The following is a 13,931-nucleotide window of genomic DNA, read 5'->3' as shown; positions in this document are numbered from 1 at the left end:
ATCTCCATCCCTAGTACCTGGTCACATCTCCATCCCTAGTACCTGGTCACATCTCCATCCCTAGTCACACCTCCATCCCTAGCACCTGTTCACATCTCCATCCCAAATACCTGGTCACATCTCCATCCCTAGTACCTAGTAACATCTCCATCCCTAGTACCTGGTCACACCTCAATCCCTAGTACCTGGTCACATCTCCATCCCTAGTACCTGGTCACACCTCAATCCCTAGTACCTGGTCACATCTCCATCCCTAGTACCTGGTCACATCTCCATCCCTAGTACCTGGTCACATCTCCGTCCCTAGTACCTGGTCACATCTCCATTCCTAGTACCTTGTCACATCTCCATCCCTAGTACCTGGTCACATCTCCATCCCTAGTACATGGTCACACCTCCATCCCTAGTACCTGGTCACATCTCCATCACTAGTACCTGGTTACATCTCCATCCCTCGTACCTGGTCACATCTCCATCCCTAGTACCTAGTCACATCTCCATCCCTCGTACCTGGTCACATCTCCATCCCTAGTACCTGGTCACATCTCCATTCCTAGTACCTGGTCACATCTCCATCCCTAGTACCTGGTCACATCTCCATCCCTAGTACATGGTCACACCTCCATCCCTAGTACCTGGTCACATCTCCATCACTAGTACCTGGTTACATCTCCATCCCTCGTACCTGGTCACATCTCCATCCCTAGTACCTAGTCACATCTCTATCCCTAGTACCTGGTCACATCTCCATCCCTAGTACCTGGTCACATCTCCATCCCTAGTACCTGGTCACATCTCCATCCCTAGTCACACCTCCATCCCTAGCACCTGGTCACATCTCCATCCCAAATACCTGGTCACATCTCCATCCCTAGTACCTGGTCACATCTCCATCCCTAGTACCTGGTCACATCTCCATCCCTAGTCACACCTCCATCCCTAGCACCTGGTCACATCTCCATCCCAAATACCTGGTCACATCTCCATCCCTAGTACCTGGTCACATCTCCATCCCTAGTCACACCTCCATCCCTAGCACCTGGTCACATCTCCATCCCAAATACCTAGTCACATCTCCATCCCTAGTACCTAGTCACATCTCCATCCCTAGTACCTGGTCACATCTCCATCCCTAGTACCTGGTCACATCTCCATCCCTAGTACCTGGTCACTCCTCCATCCCTAGTACCTGGTCACATCTCCATCCCTAGTCCCTGGTCATATCGCCATCCCTAGTCACACCTCCATCCCTAGTCACATCTCCATCCCTAGTACCTGGTCACATCGCCATCCCTGGTCACACCTCCATCCCTAGCACCTGGTCACATCTCCATCCCAAATACCTGGTCACATCTCCATCCCTAGTACCTGGTCACATCTCCATCCCTAGTACCTGGTCACATCTCCATCCCTAGTACCTGGTCACATCTCCATCCCTAGTCACACCTCCATCCCTAGCACCTGGTCACATCTCCATCCCAAATACCTGGTCACATCTCCATCCCTAGTACCTAGTAACATCTCCATCCCTAGTACCTGGTCACACCTCAATCCCTAGTACCTGGTCACATCTCCATCCCTAGTACCTGGTCACACCTCAATCCCTAGTACCTGGTCACATCTCCATCCCTAGTACCTGGTCACATCTCCATCCCTAGTACCTGGTCACATCTCCGTCCCTAGTACCTGGTCACATCTCCATTCCTAGTACCTTGTCACATCTCCATCCCTAGTACCTGGTCACATCTCCATCCCTAGTACATGGTCACACCTCCATCCCTAGTACCTGGTCACATCTCCATCACTAGTACCTGGTTACATCTCCATCCCTCGTACCTGGTCACATCTCCATCCCTAGTACCTAGTCACATCTCCATCCCTCGTACCTGGTCACATCTCCATCCCTAGTACCTGGTCACATCTCCATTCCTAGTACCTGGTCACATCTCCATCCCTAGTACCTGGTCACATCTCCATCCCTAGTACATGGTCACACCTCCATCCCTAGTACCTGGTCACATCTCCATCACTAGTACCTGGTTACATCTCCATCCCTCGTACCTGGTCACATCTCCATCCCTAGTACCTAGTCACATCTCTATCCCTAGTACCTGGTCACATCTCCATCCCTAGTACCTGGTCACATCTCCATCCCTAGTACCTGGTCACATCTCCATCCCTAGTCACACCTCCATCCCTAGCACCTGGTCACATCTCCATCCCAAATACCTGGTCACATCTCCATCCCTAGTACCTGGTCACATCTCCATCCCTAGTACCTGGTCACATCTCCATCCCTAGTCACACCTCCATCCCTAGCACCTGGTCACATCTCCATCCCAAATACCTGGTCACATCTCCATCCCTAGTACCTGGTCACATCTCCATCCCTAGTCACACCTCCATCCCTAGCACCTGGTCACATCTCCATCCCAAATACCTGGTCACATCTCCATCCCTAGTACCTAGTCACATCTCCATCCCTAGTACCTGGTCACATCTCCATCCCTAGTACCTGGTCACATCTCCATCCCTAGTACCTGGTCACTCCTCCATCCCTAGTACCTGGTCACATCTCCATCCCTAGTCCCTGGTCATATCGCCATCCCTAGTCACACCTCCATCCCTAGTCACATCTCCATCCCTAGTACCTGGTCACATCGCCATCCCTGGTCACACCTCCATCCCTAGCACCTGGTCACATCTCCATCCCAAATACCTGGTCACATCTCCATCCCTAGTACCTGGTCACATCTCCATCCCTAGTACCTGGTCACATCTCCATCCCTAGTACCTGGTCACATCTCCATCCCTAGTCACACCTCCATCCCTAGCACCTGGTCACATCTCCATCCCAAATACCTGGTCACATCTCCATCCCTAGTACCTAGTAACATCTCCATCCCTAGTACCTGGTCACACCTCAATCCCTAGTACCTGGTCACATCTCCATCCCTAGTACCTGGTCACACCTCAATCCCTAGTACCTGGTCACATCTCCATCCCTAGTACCTGGTCACATCTCCATCCCTAGTACCTGGTCACATCTCCGTCCCTAGTACCTGGTCACATCTCCATTCCTAGTACCTTGTCACATCTCCATCCCTAGTACCTGGTCACATCTCCATCCCTAGTACATGGTCACACCTCCATCCCTAGTACCTGGTCACATCTCCATCACTAGTACCTGGTTACATCTCCATCCCTCGTACCTGGTCACATCTCCATCCCTAGTACCTAGTCACATCTCCATCCCTCGTACCTGGTCACATCTCCATCCCTAGTACCTGGTCACATCTCCATCCCTAGCACCTGGTCACATCTCCATCCCAAATACCTGGTCACATCTCCATCCCTAGTACCTAGTTACATCTCCATCCCTAGTACCTGGTAACATCTCCATCCCTAGTACCTGGTCACATCTCCATCCCTAGTACCTGGTCACATCTCCATCCCTAGTCACACCTCCATCCCTAGCACCTGGTCACATCTCCATCCCAAATACCTGGTCACATCTCCATCCCTAGTACCTAGTCACATCTCAATCCCTAGTACCTGTTCACACCTCAATCACTAGTACCTGGTCACATCTCCATCCCTAGTACCTGGTCACACCTCAATCCCTAGTACCTGGTCACATCTCCATCCCGAGTACCTGGTCACATCTCCATCCCTAGTACCTGGTCACATCTCCGTCCCTAGTACCTGGTCACATCTCCATTCCTAGTACCTTGTCACATCTCCATCCCTAGTACCTGGTCACATCTCCATCCCTAGTACATGGTCACACCTCCATCCCTAGTACCTGGTCACATCTCCATCACTAGTACCTGGTTACATCTCCATCCCTCGTACCTGGTCACATCTCCATCCCTAGTACCTAGTCACATCTCCATCCCTCGTACCTGGTCACATCTCCATCCCTAGTACCTGGTCACATCTCCATCCCTAGTACCTGGTCACATCTCTATCCCTAGTACCTGGTCACATCTCCATCCCTAGTACCTGGTCACATCTCCATCCCTAGTACCTGTTCACATCTCCATCCCTAGTCACACCTCCATCCCTAGCACCTGGTCACATCTCCATCCCAAATACCTGGTCACATCTCCATCCCTAGTTCCTGGTCACATCTCCATCCCTAGTACCTGGTCACATCTCCATCCCTAGTCACACCTCCATCCCTAGCACCTGGTCACATCTCCATCCCAAATACCTGGTCACATCTCCATCCCTAGTACCTGGTCACATCTCCATCCCTAGTCACACCTCCATCCCTAGCACCTGGTCACATCTCCATCCCAAATACCTGGTCACATCTCCATCCCTAGTACCTAGTCACATCTCCATCCCTAGTACCTGGTCACATCTCCATCCCTAGTACCTGGTCACATCTCCATCCCTAGTACCTGGTCACTCCTCCATCCCTAGTACCTGGTCACATCTCCATCCCTAGTCCCTGGTCATATCTCCATCCCTAGTCACACCTCCATCCTTAGTCACATCTCCATCCCTAGTACCTGGTCACATCGCCATCCCTAGTCACACCTCCATCCCTAGCACCTGGTCACATCTCCATCCCTAGTACCTGGTCACATCTCCATCCCTAGTACCTGGTCACATCTCCATCACTAGTCACAACTCCATCCCTAGCACCTGGTCACATCTCCATCCCAAATACCTGGTCACATCTCCATCCCTAGTACCTAGTAACATCTCCATCCCTAGTACCTGGTCACATCTCCATCCCTAGTACCTGGTCACATCTCCATCCCTAGTACCTGGTCACATCTCCGTCCCTAGTACCTGGTCACATCTCCATTCCTAGTACCTTGTCACATCTCCATCCCTAGTACCTGGTCACATCTCCATCCCTAGTACATGGTCACACCTCCATCCCTAGTACCTGGTCACATCTCCATCACTAGTACCTGGTTACATCTCCATCCCTCGTACCTGGTCAAATCTCCATCCCTAGTACCTAGTCACATCTCCATCCCTCGTACCTGGTCACATCTCCATCCCTAGTACCTGGTCACATCTCCATCCCCAGTACCTGGTCACATCTCCATCCCCAGTACCTGGTCACATCGCCACCCCTAGTCACATCTCCATCCCTAGTACCTAGTCACATCTCTATCCCTAGTACCTGGTCACATCTCCATCCCTAGTACCTGGTCACATCTCCATCCCTAGTCACACCTCCATCCCTGGTACCTGGTCACATCTCCATCCCTGGTACCTGATCACATCTCCATCCCTAGTACCTGGTCACATCTCCATCCCTAGTACCTGGTCACATCTCCATCACTAGTCACACCTCCATCCCTAGCACCTGGTCACATCTCCATCCCAAATACCTGGTCACATCTCCATCCCTAGTACCTGGTCACACCTCAATCCCTAGTACCTGGTCACATCTCCATCCCTAGTACCTGGTCACACCTCAATCCCTAGTACCTGGTCACATCTCCATCCCTAGTACCTGATCACATCTCCATCCCTAGTACCTGGTCACATCTCCGTCCCTAGTACCTGGTCACATCTTCATTCCTAGTACCTTGTCACATCTCCATTCCTAGTACCTGGTCACATCTCCATCCCTAGTACCTGGTCACACCTCCATCCCTAGTACCTTGTCACATCTCCATCACTAGTACCTGGTCACATCTCCATCCCTCGTACCTGGTCACATCTCCATCCCTAGTACCTAGTCACATCTCCATCCCTCGTACCTGGTCACATCTCCATCCCTAGTACCTGGTCACATCTCCATCCCCTGTACCTGGTCACATCTCCATCCCTAGTCACATCTCCATCCCTAGTACCTGGTCACATCTCCATCCCTAGTACCTGGTCACATCTCCATCCCTAGTCACACCTCCATCCCTAGCACCTGGTCACATCTCCATCCCAAGTACCTGGTCACATCTCCAACCCTAGTACCTAGTCACATCTACATCCCTAGTCACACCTCCATCCCTAGTACCTGGTCACATCTCCATCCCTAGTACCTGTTCACATATCCATCCCTAGTACCTTGTCACATCTCCATCCCTAGTACCTGGTCACATCTCCATCCCTAGTACCTGGTCACATCTCCATCACTAGTCACACCTCCATCCCTAGCACCTGGTCACATCTCCATCCCAAATACCTGGTCACATCTCCATCCCTAGTACCTGGTCACACCTCAATCCCTAGTACCTGGTCACATCTCCATCCCTAGTACCTGGTCACACCTCAATCCCTAGTACCTGGTCACATCTCCATCCCTAGTACCTGATCACATCTCCATCCCTAGTACCTGGTCACATCTCCGTCCCTAGTACCTGGTCACATCTTCATTCCTAGTACCTTGTCACATCTCCATTCCTAGTACCTGGTCACATCTCCATCCCTAGTACCTGGTCACACCTCCATCCCTAGTACCTTGTCACATCTCCATCACTAGTACCTGGTCACATCTCCATCCCTCGTACCTGGTCACATCTCCATCCCTAGTACCTAGTCACATCTCCATCCCTCGTACCTGGTCACATCTCCATCCCTAGTACCTGGTCACATCTCCATCCCCTGTACCTGGTCACAACTCCATCCCTAGTCACATCTCCATCCCTAGTACCTGGTCACATCTCCATCCCTAGTACCTGGTCACATCTCCATCCCTAGTCACACCTCCATCCCTAGCACCTGGTCACATCTCCATCCCAAGTACCTGGTCACATCTCCAACCCTAGTACCTAGTCACATCTACATCCCTAGTCACACCTCCATCCCTAGTACCTGGTCACATCTCCATCCCTAGTACCTGTTCACATATCCATCCCTAGTACCTTGTCACATCTCCATCCCTAGTACCTAGTCACATCTCCATCCCTCGTACCTAGTCACATCTCCATCCCTAGTACCTGGTCACATCGCCATCCCTAGTCACACCTCCATCCCTAGCACCTGGTCACATCTCCATCCCTAGTACCTGGTCACATCTCCATCCCTAGTACCTGGTTACATCTCCATCCCTCATACCTGGTCACATCTCCATCCCTAGTACCTAGTCACATCTCCATCCCCCGTACCTGGTCACATCTCCATCCCTAGTACCTGGTCACATCTCCATCCCTAGTCACAACACCATCCCTAGTCACACCTCCATCCCTAGTACCTGGTCACATCTCCATCCCTAGTACCTGGTCACATCTCCATCCCTAGTCACACCTCCATCCCTAGCACCTGGTCACATCTCCATCCCAAATACCTGGTCACATCTCCATCACTAGTACCTAGTCACATCTCCATCCCTAGCACCTGGTCACATCTCCATCCCAAATACCTGGTCACATCTCCATCCCTAGTACCTAGTAACATCTCCATCCCTAGTACCTGGTCACACCTCAATCCCTAGTACCTGGTCACATCTCCATCCCTAGTACCTGGTCACACCTCAATCCCTAGTACCTGGTCACATCTCCATCCCTAGTACCTGGTCACATCTCCATCCCTAGTACCTGGTCACATCTCCGTCCCTAGTACCTGGTCACATCTCCATTCCTAGTACCTTGTCACATCTCCATCCCTAGTACCTGGTCACATCTCCATCCCCTGTACCTGGTCACATCCCCATCCCTAGTCACATCTCCATCCCTAGTACCTGGTCGCATCTCCATCCCTAGTACCTGGTCACATCTCCATCCCTAGTACCTGGTCACATCTCCATCCCTAGCACCTGGTCACATCTCCATCCCAAGTACCTGGTCACATCTTCATTCCTAGTACCTTGTCACATCTCCATTCCTAGTACCTGGTCACATCTCCATGCCTAGTACCTGGTCACACCTCCATCCCTAGTACCTTGTCACATCTCCATCACTAGTACCTGGTCACATCTCCATCCCTCGTACCTGGTCACATCTCCATCCCTAGTACCTAGTCACATCTCCATCCCTCGTACCTGGTCACATCTCCATCCCTAGTACCTGGTCACATTTCCATCCCCTGTACCTGGTCACATCTCCATCCCTAGTCACATCTCCATCCCTAGTACCTGGTCACATCTCCATCCCTAGTACCTGGTCACATCTCCATCCCTAGTACCTGGTCACATCTCCATCCCTAGCACCTGGTCACATCTCCATCCCAAGTACCTGGTCACATCTCCAACCCTAGTACCTAGTCACATCTACATCCCTAGTCACACCTCCATCCCTAGTACCTGGTCACATCTCCATCCCTAGTACCTGTTCACATCTCCATCCCTAGTACCTTGTCACATCTCCATCCCTAGTACCTAGTCACATCTCCATCCCTCGTACCTAGTCACATCTCCATCCCTAGTACCTGGTCACATCGCCATCCCTAGTCACACCTCCATCCCTAGCACCTGGTCACATCTCCATCCCTAGTACCTGGTCACATCTCCATCCCTAGTACCTGGTTACATCTCCATCCCTAGTCACAACACCATCCCTAGTCACACCTCCATCCCTAGTACCTGGTCACATCTCCATCCCTAGTACCTGGTCACATCTCCATCCCTAGTCACACCTCCATCCCTAGCACCTGGTCACATCTCCATCCCAAATACCTGGTCACATCTCCATCACTAGTACCTAGTCACATCTCCATCCCTAGCACCTGGTCACATCTCCATCCCAAATACCTGGTCACATCTCCATCCCTAGTACCTAGTAACATCTCCATCCCTAGTACCTGGTCACACCTCAATCCCTAGTACCTGGTCACATCTCCATCCCTAGTACCTGGTCACACCTCAATCCCTAGTACCTGGTCACATCTCCATCCCTAGTACCTGGTCACATCTCCATCCCTAGTACCTGGTCACATCTCCGTCCCTAGTACCTGGTCACATCTCCATTCCTAGTACCTTGTCACATCTCCATCCCTAGTACCTGGTCACATCTCCATCCCTAGTACATGGTCACACCTCCATCCCTAGTACCTGGTCACATCTCCATCACTAGTACCTGGTTACATCTCCATCCCTCGTACCTGGTCAAATCTCCATCCCTAGTACCTAGTCACCTCTCCATCCCTCGTACCTGGTCACATCTCCATCCCTAGTACATGGTCACATCTCCATCCCCAGTACCTGGTCACATCTCCATCCCCAGTACCTGGTCACATCTCCATCCCCAGTACCTGGTCACATCGCCATCCCTAGTCACATCTCCATCCCTAGTACCTAGTCACATCTCTATCCCTAGTACCTGGTCACATCTCCATCCCTAGTACCTGGTCACATCTCCATCCCTAGTACCTGGTCACATCTCCATCCCTAGTCACACCTCCCTCCCTGGTACCTGGTCACATCTCCATCCCTGGTACCTGGTCACATCTCCATCCCCAGTACCTGGTCACATCTCCATCCCTAGTACCTGGTTACATCTCCATCACTAGTCACACCTCCATCCCTAGCACCTGGTCACATCTCCATCCCAAATACCTGGTCACATCTCCATCCCTAGTACCTAGTCACATCTCCATCCCTAGTACCTGGTCACACCTCAATCCCTAGTACCTGGTCACATCTCCATCCCTAGTACCTGGTCACACCTCAATCCCTAGTACCTGGTCACATCTCCATCCCTAGTACCTGGTCACATCTCCATCCCTAGTCACACCTCCATCCCTAGTACCTGGTCACATCTCCATCACTAGTACCTGGTTACATCTCCATCCCTCGTACCTGGTCAAATCTCCATCCCTAGTACCTAGTCACCTCTCCATCCCTCGTACCTGGTCACATCTCCATCCCTAGTACCTGGTCACATCTCCATCCCCAGTACCTGGTCACATCTCCATCCCCAGTACCTGGTCACATCTCCATCCCCAGTACCTGGTCACATCGCCATCCCTAGTCACATCTCCATCCCTAGTACCTAGTCACATCTCTATCCCTAGTACCTGGTCACATCTCCATCCCTAGTACCTGGTCACATCTCCATCCCTAGTACCTGGTCACATCTCCATCCCTAGTCACACCTCCATCCCTGGTACCTGGTCACATCTCCATCCCTGGTACCTGGTCACATCTCCATCCCCAGTACCTGGTCACATCTCCATCCCTAGTACCTGGTTACATCTCCATCACTAGTCACACCTCCATCCCTAGCACCTGGTCACATCTCCATCCCAAATACCTGGTCACATCTCCATCCCTAGTACCTAGTCACATCTCCATCCCTAGTACCTGGTCACACCTCAATCCCTAGTACCTGGTCACATCTCCATCCCTAGTACCTGGTCACACCTCAATCCCTAGTACCTGGTCACATCTCCATCCCTAGTACCTGATCACATCTCCATCCCTAGTACCTGGTCACATCTCCGTCCCTAGTACCTGGTCACATCTTCATTCCTAGTACCTTGTCACATCTCCATTCCTAGTACCTGGTCACATCTCCATCCCTAGTACCTGGTCACACCTCCATCCCTAGTACCTTGTCACATCTCCATCACTAGTACCTGGTCACATCTCCATCCCTCGTACCTGGTCACATCTCCATCCCTAGTACCTAGTCACATCTCCATCCCTCGTACCTGGTCACATCTCCATCCCTAGTACCTGGTCACATCTCCATCCCTAGTACCTGGTCACACCTCAATCCCTAGTACCTGGTCACATCTCCATCCCTAGTACCTGGTCACACCTCAATCCCTAGTACCTGGTCACATCTCCATCCCTAGTACCTGATCACATCTCCATCCCTAGTACCTGGTCACATCTCCGTCCCTAGTACCTGGTCACATCTTCATTCCTAGTACCTTGTCACATCTCCATTCCTAGTACCTGGTCACATCTCCATCCCTAGTACCTGGTCACACCTCCATCCCTAGTACCTTGTCACATCTCCATCACTAGTACCTGGTCACATCTCCATCCCTCGTACCTGGTCACATCTCCATCCCTAGTACCTAGTCACATCTCCATCCCTCGTACCTGGTCACATCTCCATCCCTAGTACCTGGTCACATCTCCATCCCTAGTACCTGGTCACATCTCCATCCCCTGTACCTGGTCACATCCCCATCCCTAGTCACATCTCCATCCCTAGTACCTGGTCACATCTCCATCCCTAGTACCTGGTCACATCTCCATCCCTAGTACCTGGTCACATCTCCATCCCTAGCACCTGGTCACATCTCCATCCCAAGTACCTGGTCACATCTTCATTCCTAGTACCTTGTCACATCTCCATTCCTAGTACCTGGTCACATCTCCATGCCTAGTACCTGGTCACACCTCCATCCCTAGTACCTTGTCACATCTCCATCACTAGTACCTGGTCACATCTCCATCCCTCGTACCTGGTCACATCTCCATCCCTAGTACCTAGTCACATCTCCATCCCTCGTACCTGGTCACATCTCCATCCCTAGTACCTGGTCACATTTCCATCCCCTGTACCTGGTCACATCTCCATCCCTAGTCACATCTCCATCCCTAGTACCTGGTCACACCTCCATCCCTAGTACCTGGTCACATCTCCATCCCTAGTACCTGTTCACATCTCCATCCCTAGTACCTAGTCACATCTCCATCCCTCGTACCTAGTCACATCTCCATCCCTAGTACCTGGTCACATCGCCATCCCTAGTCACACCTCCATCCCTAGCACCTGGTCACATCTCCATCCCTAGTACCTGGTCACATCTCCATCCCTAGTACCTGGTTACATCTCCATCCCTCATACCTGGTCACATCTCCATCCCTAGTACCTAGTCACATCTCCATCCCTCGTACCTGGTCACATCTCCATCCCTAGTACCTGGTCACATCTCCATCCCCAGTACCTGGTCACATCGCCATCCCTAGTCACATCTCCATCCCTAGTACCTAGTCACATCTCTATCCCTAGTACCTGGTCACATCTCCATCCCTAGTACCTGGTCACATCTCCATCCCTAGTACCTGGTCACATCTCCATCCCTAGTCACACCTCCATCCCTAGCACCTGGTCACATCTCCATCCCAAATACCTGGTCACATCTCCATCACTAGTACCTAGTCACATCTCCATCCCTAGTACCTTGTCACACCTCAATCCCTAGTACCTGGTCACATCTCCATCCCTAGTACCTGGTCACACCTCAATCCCTAGTACCTGGTCACATCTCCATCCTTAGTACCTGGTCACATCTCCATCCCTAGTACCTGGTCACATCTCCATCCCTAGTCACACCTCCATCCCTAGCACCTGGTCACATCTCCATCCCTAGTCACACCTCCATCCCTAGTACCTGGTCACATCTCCATCCCGAGTCAAACCTCCATCCCTAGTCACACCTCCATCCCTAGTACCTGGTCACATCTCCATCCCTAGTCACACCTCCATCCCTAGTACCTGGTCACATCTCCATCCCCAGTACCTGGTCACGTCTACATCCCTAGTACCTGGTCACATCTCCATCCCCAGTAACTGGTCACATCTCCATCCCTTGCACCTGGTCACATCTCCATCCCAAGTACCTGGTCACATCTCCATCCCTAGTACCTAGTCACATCTCCATCCCTAGTGCCTGGTCACACCTCAATCCCTAGTACCTGGTCACATCTCCATCCCCAGTAACTGGTCACATCTCCATCCCTTGCACCTGGTCACATCTCCATCCCAAGTACCTGGTCACATCTCCATCCCTAGTACCTAGTCACATCTCCATCCCTAGTACCTGGTCACACCTCAATCCCTAGTACCTGGTCACATCTCCATCCCTAGTACCTGGTCACATCTCCATCCCGAGTACCGAGTCACATCTCCATCCCTCATACCTGGTCACATCTCCATCCCTAGTCACACCTCCATCCCTAGCACCTGGTCACATCTCCATCCCTAGTCACACCTCCATCCCTAGTACCTGGTCACACCTCCATCCCTAGTCACACCTCCATCGCTAGTACCTGGTCACATCTCCATCCCTAGTACCTGGTCACATCTCCATCCCTAGTCACACCTCCATCCCTAGTCATACCTCCATCCCTAGTACCTGGTCACATCTCCATCCCTAGTACCTGGTCACATCTCCATCCCTAGTCACACCTCCATCCCTAGCACCTGGTCACATCTCCATCCCAAATACCTGGTCACATCTCCATCACTAGTACCTAGTCACATCTCCATCCCTAGTACCTGGTCACACCTCAATCCCTAGTACCTGGTCACATCTCCATCCCTAGTACCTGGTCACACCTCAATCCCTAGTACCTGGTCACATCTCCATCCTTAGTACCTGGTCACATCTCCATCCCTAGTACCGAGTCACATCTCCATCCCTAGTCACACCTCCATCCCTAGCACCTGGTCACATCTCCATCCCTAGTCACACCTCCATCCCTAGTACCTGGTCACACCTCCATCCCTAGTCACACCTCCATCGCTAGTACCTGGTCACATCTCCATCCCTAGTACCTGGTCACATCTCCATCCCCAGTACCTGGTCACGTCTCCATCCCTAGTACCTGGTCACATCTCCATCCCTAGTACCTGGTCACATCTCCATCCCTAGTACCTGGTCACATCTCCATCCCCAGTACCTGGTCACATCTCCATCCCTAGCACCTGGTCACATCTCCATCCCAAGTACCTGGTCACATCTCCATCCCTAGTACCTAGTCACATCTCCATCCCTAGTACCTGGTCACACCTCAATCCCTAGTACCTGGTCACATCTCCATCCCTAGTACCTGGTCACATCTCCGTCCCTAGTACCTGCTCACGTCTCCATCCCGAGTACCGAGTCACATCTCCATCCCTCGTACCTGGTCACATCTCCATCCCTAGTCACACCTCCATCCCTAGCACCTGGTCACATCTCCATCCCTAGTCACACCTCCATCCCGAGTACCTGGTCACACCTCCATCCCTAGTCACACCTCCATCGCTAGTACCTGGTCACATCTCCATCCCTAGTAC

The sequence above is a fragment of the Oncorhynchus masou genome, chromosome 6, assembly GCF_036934945.1.
Source record: "Oncorhynchus masou masou isolate Uvic2021 chromosome 6, UVic_Omas_1.1, whole genome shotgun sequence".
Lineage (NCBI taxonomy): Eukaryota > Metazoa > Chordata > Actinopteri > Salmoniformes > Salmonidae > Oncorhynchus > Oncorhynchus masou.
The sequence above is the reverse complement of the archived record's forward strand: the minus strand, read 5'-3'. Positions refer to the sequence as shown.